At 40.4% G+C, this 14,306-nt stretch overlaps 1 pseudogene; it reads right to left on the bottom strand.

Annotated features, from left to right (window-relative positions):
- Positions 1–3,782: 3,782 nt before the first annotated feature.
- On the bottom strand, positions 3,783–4,014 carry LOC118597723 (annotated as a pseudogene).
- Positions 4,015–14,306: the final 10,292 nt, after the last annotated feature.

Below are 14,306 nucleotides of genomic sequence, written 5' to 3'. Positions count from 1 at the left end.
AATGTATTATATAATTAATGTGGCAATACTTCTGATTTTCACAGATCTAGACAAGTCCCAAGAATGAGCTTGAAATAAGCGCCTGTGTGATGCTCACCCTCTGCACAAGCAGAATGAGAACTGTACCTCTCCTTCCCTGGCTTCACTATCTCACTCCTCTTTGTTCATTATTTCTTCCCGTCTCTCACATAATACATCCCAATCTGAGTTTCCCCCTCCTCTTCCCCTCCTAGGGTCCATCCCTAGCCCTTCTTTACCAGATCCACTCCCCCTCCATTTCCTCTAAAGAGTAGGACTACAAGAAAGAACAGCCAAACAGGACGAGAGAAGATACAAAGAAACAAGTCAAACATCCTCATTGGGGCTGAACAAGGTAACCCAATAGGAAGAAAAGTGTCAGGAGCAAACAAAAGAGTCAGAAGTATATCTTCTACCCCTGTTAGGAGTCCCACAAAAACACTAAGCTAACAGCCAAAATGCAAGCCCATGCAGGTCCCATGTTTGCCATTTAAGTCTCTGAGGTTCCTGGTCATTGAGGCAGTGTGAGGCATGGGTTCCCTCTCATGGTTTGGACTTCAAGTTAAAACAAATATTAGTTGGCCACTCCCACATGTTCTGTGTCACTATGCTCTAGCACATCTTACAGGCAGGACAGATTGTAGGTGGAGAGTTTTGTGGGTGTGTTGGTGTCCGGGTTTCCCTTTCTGTAGCCTGTTGAGTACCTTCTTTTGACAAAGAGACTAGAACATAGAGGCAAAAGTTCCCAAGCCTGCACCTATGAAATCTCTCTACATTCATTGCACTGTGTGGAAGTTGCCCTGGGAAATGAGGCCCTGCTGTCAGTCTTCAGAGAACAACCTTCTGTCTTAGCAGCAGCCTAGGTTGTTTAAAACTCTCCAGAGGATCTCGTTGGCCAACTCCACTGAATATAATTCGGTCCCATTACTACAAATGACAGCAAGTTCAGACTCCTTGTCCGTTACTAGGAGTCCTCACTAAGGTCACCCTCACAGATTCCAGGAAGTTGTCAATGCACTAGGTTTCCACACTAGCCCCTAAGTGCTCCCTAATTCCAGCTCTCTCTCTCTGTACTCTCTCCCTTCTTATGCCCACCTGGTCCCTCCTGATCCTGACCTCACTCACCCCCATCCCATCCACAGAATCTATTCTATTTACCCTTTTGAGAATTCATGCTTTGCCCTTATAGCTCTCCTCTTTACCCAACCTCTCTGGGTCTATGGATTGTAGTTAATTATCATTTACCTAATAGCTAATATCCACTTTTAAGCAAATACATACCATATCTGTCTTTGTGGGTCTGGGTTAGGTTACCTCATTCAGGATGATTTTTTTCTAGTTTCATTCATTTGCCTATAAATTTCATGATATCACTTTTAAACAGCTAATTAATACTATATTGTGTAAATGTACCACATTTTCTTTATCCATTTTTCAGTTAAGGAATATCTAGTTTCTTTCCAGCTTCTGGATATTATGAATAAAGCTGCAATGAACATAGTTGAGTAAGAGTCCCTATGGTAAGCTGAAGTGTCCTTTGGGTATATGCCCAAGAATGGTATAGCTGGGTCTTGAGCTAGATCAATACCCAGTTTTCTCTGAAACCACCATATTGATTTCCATAGTGGCTGTACAAATTTTCACTCCCATCTGCAGTGGAGGAGTGTTCCCTGTGCTTCACATTCTCACCAGCATGAGCTGTCATTTGTATTATTGATGTTAGCCATTCTGACAGGTAGAAGATAGTATCTCAGAGTCATTTTGATTTGTATTTCCCTGATGGCTAAGGATGTTGGACATTTCTTTAAGTGTTTCTCAATCATTTGAGATTCCTCGGTTGGGGATTCTCTGTTTAGATCTATACCAATTTTTTAATTGGCTTCTTTCTTTTAATATTTAGTTTCTTGAATTCTTTATATATTTTGTATACTAGGCCTCTATTGGATATGGAATTTTAAAAAATATTTTCTCATTTCTTAGTCTACCATTTTGTCCTACTGATGATGTCCTTTGCCTTACAGAAGATTTTCAGTTTCATGAGGTCCTATTTATTAATTATTGATCTTAGTTCCTGAACTGTTAGTGTCCTCTTCAGGAAGTTGTCTCTTGTGCCAATGCATTCAAGGTTGTTCACTGCTTTCTCTTCTATCAATTTCAGTGTGTCTGGTTTATGTTGAGGTCTTTGATTCACATGGACTTGAGTTTGGTGCAGGGTCATAAATATGGGTCTATTTGCATTCTTCTACCTTTGGACATCCAATTTGACCAGCACCATTTTTTGAAGAAGCATTGTTTTTTATAGTTTGTATTTCTGATTTCTTTATCAAAATATTAGCTCTCCATAGGTATGTAGATTTGTTTTTGTGTCTTTGATTCGGTTCCTCTGATCAATGTGTCTAAAAACCACCAATAACATGCAGTTTTATTACTATAGCTCTGTAGTATAGTTTCCAATCAGAGATGGTCATATATCTGGAAGTTCTTTTATTATCCAGGATTGTTTTAGCTGTACTGGGATTTCTGTTTCTCCATATAAAATTGAGTATTGTCCTTTCAAGGTCTTTAAAGAATTGTGTTGGAATTTTGATGGGAATTGTGTTGAATCTGTAGATTGCTTTTGATAAGGTGACCATTTTTATTATGTTGATTCTATGGATCCATGAGCATGGGAGGTCCTTTCATCTTCTGATATCTTCAATTTCTTCCTTCAAACACTGTAAGTTTTTGTCATACAAGTCTTTCATTTGCTTTTTTTTTTTAAGTTGTTGCAGTATATTTTATATTATGTGAAGCTATTGTGGAGGGTTTTTTCCCTCTGATTTTTTTTTTTATTTTTTTTATTTTTTACTCTTTCACTGAGACTTTATTGGTTGAGTACACAGACATTTCAATTCTTAAAACATGGACCCAAACTCTAAAAGTCATACATTGTATTGTTTCTCTTTGAACTTATTCCAGTGGTGTTCCATCCTAAGCTTGGCAAGTTTTACCTAAGACCTCACCTAAAAATCAAATGCTCACAATCCTTAATTCCACTGACTCAGAATTTTATGCCACATACAGTACATATTCAAAATTTCAGTCTTTCACAGCACATTATCACAATTGTTAGGAAAATGGACTGCCATGACCAGAGACAGTTCTGACAGGGCAAGGACCAAGGAGTGTTTTTTTTAGGATACAGTTCTACTAGAAACACGAGACCAGAAATAACAGAAAATATTCCAGACACAAATACACAACCAAGACTCCAAATTACCATGTAGTATGCTTTGTGTTGTAGGATATAAAACTAGCCCCCTCTACGGAATGTTATGGTGACCCCCCCAGACAGTCACAGCCTCTCCATTCAGTATCCTGCTATTTTCTGGTTGTGCCAAAAAATAAACAACCAGCAAGTGATTTAACCTCTTAAAAAAAAACATTTACACTTAAAAAATGGGATGAGGTGGGACTTCCTCCCACCTTTTAAAAATGTTTCTAGAGCTACTAAAAAAACTCGCAGTTACAAAATTGATAAAAAATATTCCGCTGGGGCTGGAGAGATGGCTCAGAGGTTAAGAGCACTGACTGCTCTTCCAGAGGTCCTGAGTTCAATTCCCAGCAACCACATGGTGGCTCACAACCATCTGTAACGAGATCTGGTGCCCTCTTCTGGCCTGTAGGCATACATGCTGTATACATAATAAATAAACAAATCTTTAAAAAAAAATTCCTCTGGATTGTACAAGATGGGAGGCGGGGACACTGACAGACATGGATGTTTAGTCGGACTTGGCTTCTTCCTCTTCTACCTCAGAGGCTGGACTCTGGTTCTCAGTCTCTCCGTTTTCTGCAGGCACATCTGTGGTTTGCTGGTCCGCCACCTCAGCCTGTTTGCCCTTTGCTCTGGGCTTTGCGTCCACCTTGGGGTTGGGGGGTCTTGGCCAACAGCCTCCCTGAGTGTCGCTTGGGCTCTGCCGCAGCTCCGACAGCGCTAACCTTCCTCTTGGGCATCGTGGTGGCGCTGGGTGGGAGGCCGAACCTGTCACGGAGCTACACCGCCTTGGCTGCCCCTGATTTCTTTCTCAATCCATTTATCATTTATATATAGGTGGGCTACTGATTTTTTAAAGTTAATCTTGTATACATCCACTTTGCTGAAAGTGTTTATCAGCTGTAGGAGTTTAGAGGTACAATTTTGGGGATCATTCATGTATAGCACCATATCATCTTCAAATAATGATGCTTTGATTTCTTCCTTTCCAATTTGTATCCCCTTAATCTCCTTCAGCTGTTTCACTGCTCTGGCTAGAACTTCAAGTACTATATTGAATAGATATGGAGAGAGTGGACAATCTTTTCTTGTCCCTGATTTCAGTGGTATTGGTTTGAGTTTTCTTTGCACTTAATTTGATGTTGGATGTAGGCTTTCTGTAAATTGCCTTTATTATGTTTAGGATGCCCCTTGTGTCCCTAATCTCTCCAAGGCTTAAGGCTTTTTATCATGAAGCAGCATTCGATTTTATCAAAGGCTTTTGTGGCATCTAATGAGATGATCATGAGTTGTTTTTTTTTCTTTCAGATTATTTATATGGTAGATTACATTTACAAACATCCATATGTTGAACTATCTCTGCATCTCTGGGATGAAGTTTGCTTGATGATGGTGGATGATCTTTTTGATGTGTTCTTGATCGGAAGTTTTTGAGAATCTTTTACATCTATGTTCATAAGGGAAATTGGTCTGTAATTCTCTTTCTTTGTTGAGTCTTTATGTGCTTTCGGTATGTGGGTGACTGTGGCTTTATAAAATGAATTGGGTAATGTTTCTTCTGTTTCTATATTGTGGGATACTTTGAAAAAGTTGATGTTAACTCTTCTTTGATAGTCTAGTGATTGAGAAAGCAAATTTGTTACAGGTGGAAGAGAGTGAATCAGAAAGCAGATTTGTTACAGGCAGAAGAGAGTAAGGTCACCCTCATCGAAGATGGCAGTGAAGTCACATGACCTGTCTGACTTTGACCTTAGTCAGTATGGTGACTGCCCATGTGTTCACCTTTAACAAAGATGGCAATGAAGTCACATGACCTAAACCTAGATGGCATCTGCCCATGGACCATATAACATATAATCTTAAGCATTCAAAAATCAATGAGAAATGCAATCATGTGGCCACATCACTCACACATTTCCACCCACACATACAAAGTAGACTTTTTAAACAGAAAGACAAAGCTTTCCTAGGAAACTGTCAGCAGAACAACTTCAAACTCCTCAAATAAGAGTTTACAATATAAGGCAGCCTGTGAAAAAAACCATTAGAATGAAAGGCATTTCCTGCCAAGGTGATGGAGGCAATGGTGCCAGACGCTGCCTTTATCAGGTCAGCCAGCTAGAGGCACCTGGGCATTGTCAGTCCCTGTGCAAGTGGCAGCCCATCACCTACAGGAGGTGCTGTAGGGGAAATTGGGAAACAGAATAGCTGAAAGGAGGGAAGCCCTGAGCTGTGGCATGGCATGGCAGCGATGGCTGCAGAGGGGAGGGAGGGGGTGAACAGAGACAACACAAACAGAAGAATGAGACATTCTGAGTGCAAGCATGAGATGTCAACAGGAACAGAAGCAGGGAGCAGAGATAAAGGAGGCAGCCATGGATCTCCCAGGCTGCTGGGGGAGGAAAGCAAGCAGGACATGGATTGCTGGCAGAAGCTGCAAAGATCCCATGAAATACAGGGATATGGAGTGCCAGTAAGTGGCCATTTGGATCGATATCTAAGGGGTATAAGACCAAGGCGGATATGTTTAGGTCCATTTTCCATGAGTGAGGTAGAGAAATAAGATCCAAGGGCTGAACTCTAGCATCCCAGAGATTCAGTGAAGACCAATGAGGTAGTAGAGACTGGCCAGTAGGTCATCACTCAAAGGTCAAGGGGCTGTGGGGTACTTGTCAGTAAATTACATTAAAAATATTAGTAAACTGGCTGCAAAATGTGCAACTCTGTGGCTTTGGTGTCCTGACTACCTGGGGAGTCAGGCAACACCTTGAGCTGTGTAGCACAGCTGTGATGGCTGAAACTGCAAGAAGACAGTTCAACCCTGGAGGATGAGGTATCCTGGACACCTCAAGCTGCTCAGAACAGCAGCTCTGCCCTCAAGGTGTCCTGGACACCTAGAGCTGTTTAGCACAGCTCTGACATCTGGAACTGCAAAGAAATAGCCCAACTCTGGAAGGGAAATTTTTCTGACTTCTCAGGAGAGTCAGGCCTGGAACTGCTTCAGCAGGGAAGTGTATCCTGACTCTTTAGGAAAGTTAGGGTATCCTGACTCTTTGAGAAAGTCAGGCTATACCTGGTGTGATGGGGGATGGTCTCCCCCACAGGATACAGCAATCTTGTTCCTCTCATGGAGAGGCACAATCTCTGGCTCAGTGTTATCAGCTCTCTCTTGCTCAGTCCACTATGGGCCATCTTAGCAAGGTCCTTCTGTTCAGCTCCCCCCTTACTCAATCCACAATGGGATGTCCCAGCAAGGTTCTTCTGTGCACTAGTGAATGAAAGTCTTCACCCAAAACTTTTGAGAAAGAGGTTTATTTGGGAAGGAGGAGTCCAGGAGAGTAGCTGCCTCTACCAGGGTGGAGAGAACAGCTCACAGCTGACCAGGCAGGGTGGTTTATATAGGATGTCCAGGGGGTGGAGTCAACTGTGATTGATTAGTTTTTTTCTGCCTAGGAATTGGCCAGTTTTGTGGGCAAGGGCAGGGATGGCCCTGATTTCAGGGCCAAACTGTATTTCTTTCACTGGCCTTTCTTGACTTTTTGACACTACCTCTAAGGCCAGGGCACATTTCTTTCACTGACTCTAATTCTAGGGGCCAAGAGTGTTATTTTGGTACTAGTTTCAGAGTCAGGGCATATTTCCTTGATTCTGGGTTTGGGGATAAAGTGTTCATTTCTCTGGCTCAGTTCCCAAACACAGGCTGTGTTTCTTTCCCTGGTCCTGGGCCCTATGGCCAGGATTCTACTATCCTGCTCTGTGATTGGTTGGTTTCACAAGTCAGTTGGACAGGGGCAGAGATGGCTCTGATCTGAGCTAAACTGTGTTTCTCTCACTGGCCTTATCTGAGCCATCCTTCCCTAATTCTGGGCTCCAGGGTCAGGGTGGGTTTCTTTAACCAGCCCCCTTTTCCTACAGTACTGAGTAGGCACAAGCTATCCCCTACATTGTCACACAGGAATAGGGGCCAGAGGGCTGAGCCCTAGTGAGACACAGTCACCTGGTACCAAGACTTCAAGAAAAGCCAGAAGGTGAAGACTGTACTCAAGAAATGAATCCTCACTCATGGGAAATGGGCAGAGGTAAAGGGGTTCTTACCAATAAAATGAAGGGTCCCAGCAAAGTGATACTGTTGAAAGGTTTCAGGGTTCTAGTGTTTCTCAGACTGCCAGCAGGCAGGAGGAAGCACAAGTAGGGCCTCTGCTGAACATGGCACCAATTTTGTAAAACAACGGGAGAGAGACCTTGGTGGACTGGAGCTGAGGGGCCCCACGGTGGGTGAGAAAGAGACATGCCATGCAGATACAATGGGCAGTGGTCATGGTGGGTGGGAGCCATGGGGAAAGACACACCATTCAGGTGGCACTTATGTGGAAAGTTTTATTAAAGGAAAAAGGAAGGAAAAAGGGAGAGGGGGAAGAGAGAAAGTTGGTGGGGGCTGAGGAGAGAAGAAGGAGAAGAGACAGAGAAGGAGCAAGAGAGGAGATACCGAGCAACCTCATGGGAAAGGAGAGGAAAGGAGAGAAAGTGAGAGGGAAAAAGAGAGAGGGAGAGTGAGAGAGAGTACAGAGGTGCAGACATGACCTCACTGGAAGAGAGACAGAGACAGAAAGCAGTTTTCTCTTAAAGGAGACTTTATATAGGATCACATCAGGATGCTGGGCAGGCCAGGGTATTGCCCACTTATTGGCCAGGTCCCCAAGGGGTGGGTCTGAATGCTAACAGATCTAAACAGAGTATTCTCAATAGAGTAATCTCAAATATCTGAGAAATACTTAAAGAATGTTCAATACTCAACTACTAGGGAAATATAAAATCAAAACTTCTTTGAGATTTCATCTTACACCTATCAGAATATCTAAGATCAATAACACAAGTTATAGTTCATGTTGGCAAGGATGTTAAGCAAGGAGAACACTCCCTCATTGCTGATGGGAGTGTAGGCTTGTACAGCAACTGTTGAAACAATATGGGGTTCCTCAGAAAATTTATCTACTTCAAGACCCACTCTTGGGCATATACCTAAAAGATGTTCCACCCTACCACAAGGACATTTGCTCAGTTATATTCATAGATGTTTTATTCATAATAGCCAGAAACTGGAAACAACCTAGATGTCCTTCATCTGAAGAACAGGTAAAGAAAATGTGGTATATTTACATAATGGAGTATTACTCAGCTGTTAAAAAATTGATATTGTAAAATTTACAGGCAATGGATTAATTTGGAAAATTCTGAAAGGCAACCCAGATCTAGAAAGACAACCATACTCACTAATGTACTCACTAATGTTCTTGCTAATAAGTAGATGTTAGCTGTTAAATAAAGGATAACCACACTAGAATCCATGACCCAGAAGGCTGTAACAAGTAACAAGGAGGGCTGTGGGGTCGGGGGTGGAATGCATGGACTAAATGCATTTTCATCATGGGATGACCATAGATAGGTCGATAGTGACCTGGAATAGAATGTGATTGATTGAATAATACCCTCCTAGATGGGATGATATATATGAGCTCTTGGCTCTTATTGGTAGATTTCTTTGCAGTTCATATGCAATCTTTAGTAGGAAGAGCCTTTCTAAAGGATGTCTCTTACTGGGGATGTGATTTGAGTGTCTATAGACACTCAATTTCCTGTTCTTTGTGTCTACTTTCTTGTGGTTAAAATTGTGTTGTGAAATGAATTCTTTCTCATGCTGTCTTGGATTCTCCACAATTATAGATCTAGTCCTAAATAACATAAAGTACAGAGGAAGCAATTACTTTTCATTGCTAAGCCATTTGGGTCTCTGGTTATTTTTATTTATTTATTTATTTTCATTTTGCTGTTTTGTTTTTGTTTTTGAAGACAAGGTTTCTCAGTATAGCACTGGCTATTCTGAAAATAGTTCTTGAGACCAGGCTAGCTTCAAACTCAAAAGTCTGACCAACTCTGCCTTTCAGCTGCTGATATCAAATATGTGGGCCCACACAACCAGGGCTTTATTTTTATTTTATTGGCTGGTGAAGCTGGAATGTATGTTTTTATATATGTAAAGCATGTGGTGGTGTGGTGAGCTTTACCAACATCTTGACTTTTAAACTTTGGCAGAGGTTATCATTTTTTTCTCCTTGGGTGGCATATATTCACAACATTTTGGGTATGTTTTAAGTGTTTTGAATAAATATTAGTATTTTGCCTGTATGCATGAATATGCAGCAGATATGTGCCTGGTTCTCCCAGTAGTCAGAAGATGGTCTCAGAACCCCTGAACTTGGAGTTATGGATAGTTGTAAGACTCCATGTAAATACTGGCAATTGAACCCATTTCCTCTACAAGATCAGCAAGTGCTCTTAACTGCTGAGTCATCTCTCCTGTCCTGTTTTTCTTTTTTTTTTTAATGATCTATATTTACAGTGCTTACATTTTCAGCTGTGCATCTCTAATTACTTAAACATGCATTCTTTTCACAGAAACCTGAAGTATCACAGTTTAAACTGTAAGATTAATAATATCTCACTGAAAGAGAATGCATGTTTAAGTGAGATATTATTAATCATATAGTTTAAACTGTGACAATTTAGGTTTCTGTGAGATGAATACGCAACTGGAATGAATGCATATCTCTTTGCAGGAACTTCAGTGAGACCATCTCTTACATTTCTTTGGTTGGTTAGGTGTTTTTTGGTGGAGACAGGGTCCAAATATGTATCTCTGGATATCCTGAACTTATTTCATAGACCAGGCTGGTGTCCAACTAAATACGATTCACCTACTTCTGCCTCCTGAGTGCTGGGATTAAAGGCATCAGGTAATACACCCAGCTTGCCCATCTTTCTTTGTAGTTAGTAATTGTTCATATAATTTCTCTGACTTGTACTTAGTACTGTTGATTTGTTTTCTTCTTTCTCTGTATGCCTGTTAATAGTAATTTCTCTTAGAAGAGCAAATCCTGTCAAGGGCCAAGATTTCAAGAACCAAACATGAACCATGGAAAGTACTAGCTAAGCCAGAGAACAAGTCATAAGCCCACTGCCCTTCCCCAGAGCAGTAACACCTGTTTACTAACCAGAGGCTCCCAAAGATAAGAACATTCCACAGTCAGGTGCCATGACAACCGAATGTAAAGAGAATTCCATGGTCAGGTAGCCTAGCAACAGAACAAATGGCCCCTGACCAGTGACCTTAGCTGACATCTTGCAGTTGCACGACCTGCACGTCTCCCATGTCTTGCACCCCTTCCATGTTCCTCCCCCTTCCCTCCTTCTTGCCCCTTCCCCTCCTATGCTATATAAGCCTTGCGGAGGAAATTAAAATCTGCAGCTTGATCAGAATCTTGTCTTGCTGTCGTCCCTCATGTCCTCTGTCTCTTTCATTCGCTCCCACAGGTGGGTTGCTCCCGTTGAAACCCCCCTGGCTGGGGCAAAATCATATTCAAAGGGCCAAGAAATGACATATGTAAAGCTCCTTTTCAATTTTCTTCTAAAATGCCTAAAGTGATTATATTAGAACTCCTCTGTCATAGAATAAGTGTGGGAAGGACCAGAATTATATGAATATATTGTCAAAGAAAAAACATTTGCATTGGGTTCAATATCATTCTTTCTGTTGTACACATGTACTGGGTATTTTAGAATGCGGTGACCTATGATGAGGTGCTTGTATACTTTACTTGGAATGAGTGGGCTTTGCTGGATCCTTCTCAGAAATGTCTCTACAAAAATATGATGCTGGAGACTTACATGCACCTCACTGCTATAGGTAAGACTGTGCCTATTCCTTCAACTTTTAAAATAAGGGGACATCTGTTTCTTGTTATTGATGCTCTTCTGTAATTTGAATTGATAAAGGGGAAGAATGTGCTGAATAAATCAGACATGGTTTTTAGGTTCACTGGATATAGTAACTTAAGTTTTATATTTCCATTGATATGTCATACTTTTTCTGTTGCTATATTTTAGGTTACAAATGGGAAGACCGCAATATTGAAGAACATTGTCAAAGATCTAGAAGTCATGGAAGGTAATTTTCATGTGCAAGCTACTACAAATATCCCACAGAAGAATTTTTTATTGAGACGGGGATTCTCTGGGTAACAAGCTACCCTGGAACTGGTTTTATGGACCAGCCTGGTCTTAAACTTCAGAAAAGAATTTTAATGTGCCCTGGAAGTTTTAAGGAAAAGCAACAGTGTATATAAGTACAGCTTTAAGTGGATTGATGATTACTAAATTCTCACAGCACCATGCACCTCAATGTCAGGTAGCTGATCAGTGTATGCAAGGCATTCCTCTAAGAAAGAAAACAAGGAAACAATGCATTAGCAGATATCATCATTTTAATCGCAGCCTTATCAGAGTGAGGCTGTAGAACTGCCAATCCATTTAGTTCCATATCACTCAGGTATAGCAAAAGGCATACCTGTTGATTAGATGATAAGTATATGTTCAAATTCTTCTAATAAGCAAATACTCCATGGTAAAGATAGTGTTATTAATATACTTTTGGTAAGTTATCAGTTTAGTGAGAGGAGCAGTTTATGAGGATTAAGAAAGTTGTGGAGAAACCTGAATACATATACCATATTTCTATGAGGAACAAAAAAATAAATTTGTGTGAATGCAATATATTGTTATTCTTTCTTTAATGTTATATCATATGTCACTCTGGAAACAGGCCAATTGTGCATGTACCTCTCTTATTCCCTGAACAATTAGAAGATATGCAGTAGTGCCCACTTTAAGTAGCCTTTCTGAATGTGATATATTTACAATTCATTATTTTTCAAGTCTCACTGGAAATGAATCAACAAACTCACACCACAGAAAAGCCCTTAAAGTACAAAGAGTGTAAATTCTTCTGTTTATCCTGGTTCATTTTGTAAATGTAGTGTAACTCACAGTATAGGAAAACATTATGAATGTAATCAGTGTGGTGTAGCTCTGAGTTCTTCTAGTTCTCTTTAGTTATATGAAAAAACTCATATAAGAAAGATACTATAAAAGTTAGCTATGCACTAAATGATCTAACCATCACAGTTATCTGCAAACACACAAAAGAACCCATAATGATGAGGAACCCTATGAATGTAAACAGAATGGTAAAACCTTAATATCTGACTCCTCTTTGTCATTAGATCAAACTGTAAAGTCATATAGATAAAAATGTTTATCAGAGTAATGAATTTGCTAAATCATTTACATGTGTTAATTATCTTCACAGCCATGAAAGAAGTCATACTGGACAGAAACCCTATGAATGTAATCAGTGTGGGAAAGTCTTCTCACGACAGAGTTATCTCCAAATACATAAAAGAACCCATACTGGAGAAAAACTCTATGAATGTAATCAATGTGGGAAAACTTTTGCATATTATAGTTCTCTTAAAATACACAAAAGAGCCCACACTGGAGAGAAACCCTATCAATGTATGCAATGTGATAAAGCCTTTTCACGATAGAGTTGTAGAGAGCTGTGTGCAGCTGCACCTTAAAGATGGCACCGGCTTCCGCCCTCTGCCTTCCCGATAGTGAGCGCTCTCTGTGGTAAACAACTCCTTAATTGGCTAAGGCTGAGAATCTGGCTTGCTTACGTGCACCTGGACCTATTGGTAGTGCCCACGTGGCGTATCAGGTTGGCTACTCAGTGATTACTTAAGGCTGTGAGCGGGTTTCCCTGGGGTCAGAAGTCAGAAGATTGTTCAAGGTTCCTGAATAAACTGCTGAAAGAAGAGCTTGGTGTCGCGTCTTCCTTGCTGGTCGAGGTGGTTGCGGCATAGAGTCATCTCAAAATACACAAAAGAACCCATACTGGAGAGAAACCCCATAGATGTAAGCAATGTGGTAAAGCTTTTGCAGATTACAGTCATCTTAAAATACATGAAAGAACACATACTGGAGTAAAACTCTATGAATATAACCAATGTTACAAAGCCTTTTCACGACTGAGTCATCTCCAGGTTCATACAACAACCCACGTGGGAGTGAAACCCTATGAATGTAATCAATGTGGGAAAACCTTTGCATATCGAAGTTATCTTCAAAATCAGAAAAGAATCATACTGGAGAAAAACCCTATGAATGTAATCAATGTGGGAAAGCCTTCTCATAACAGAGTAATCTTCAAATACATAAAAGAGCCCATACTGGAGAGAAACCCTATTAATGTGATCAGTGTGGGAAAGCTTTTTCATGAGAGTCATCTCCAAGTTCATAAAAGAACTCATTTTGGAGAGAAACCGTATGAATGTAAGTAATGTGGTAAAGCCTTTACATGTCATAATTATCTTCAAAGGCATTAAAAATTCATATTAAGCACACGCCTTTAATCCCAGCCCTGGGAGGCAGAAGTAGACGGATCACTGTGAGTTGGAGGCCAGCCTGGGCTACAGAGTGAGTTCCAGGAAAGGCTCCAAAGCTACACAGAGAAACCCTGTCTCAATAAACCAAAAAAAAAAAAAAAAAATTCATATTGGAGTGTAACCCAATGACTGTGATCAGTGTCATAAAGTCTTTGCATTTCACCATAGTCTTTGAAACCATGAAAGAATTCATCCAAGAGTAAAACTGGTAGTGTGTAATGATTTGCTAAAGCATTTGTGTATTAAAGTATTCTTTGAAGACATGAAAGAACTCATACTGAGGGAAATCTATGAGTATAAAGGATTGGTAAGATCTTTAGCTAACAAACTTACATTTAATTATACAGGATTATTTATTGTGGAGGGAAAAAATCTGACAAAAATCCATAATCTATTAAAATATAATAATGTCTCTCTTTATTTTGTTTACACCTACAAAGTCATAGACAAAAGTCCTGTGAATATAATTAGTAAGGCAAACCTTTAAATATCACACTTCTCTTAAATTACATGAAATAACTCATCCAGAAGAAACTTTATGGATGGGTACTCATGTCTTTTCTCTTCCTGTGATAAAACACAGTGTCTAAGGCAACTTATAAAAGGGCTTCATTTGGCTTATGGTTCCAGTGTGAAACAGGACCATCATGAGAGAGGCATGGCAATGAGAGTCAGATGTGACAGCTAAAGCA

This window comes from Onychomys torridus, chromosome 17 (genome assembly GCF_903995425.1).
Source record: "Onychomys torridus chromosome 17, mOncTor1.1, whole genome shotgun sequence".
In the NCBI taxonomy this organism is placed as follows: domain Eukaryota; kingdom Metazoa; phylum Chordata; class Mammalia; order Rodentia; family Cricetidae; genus Onychomys; species Onychomys torridus.
Note: the sequence above shows the minus strand (reverse complement) of the source record. Positions and strands in the feature narration are given on the sequence as shown.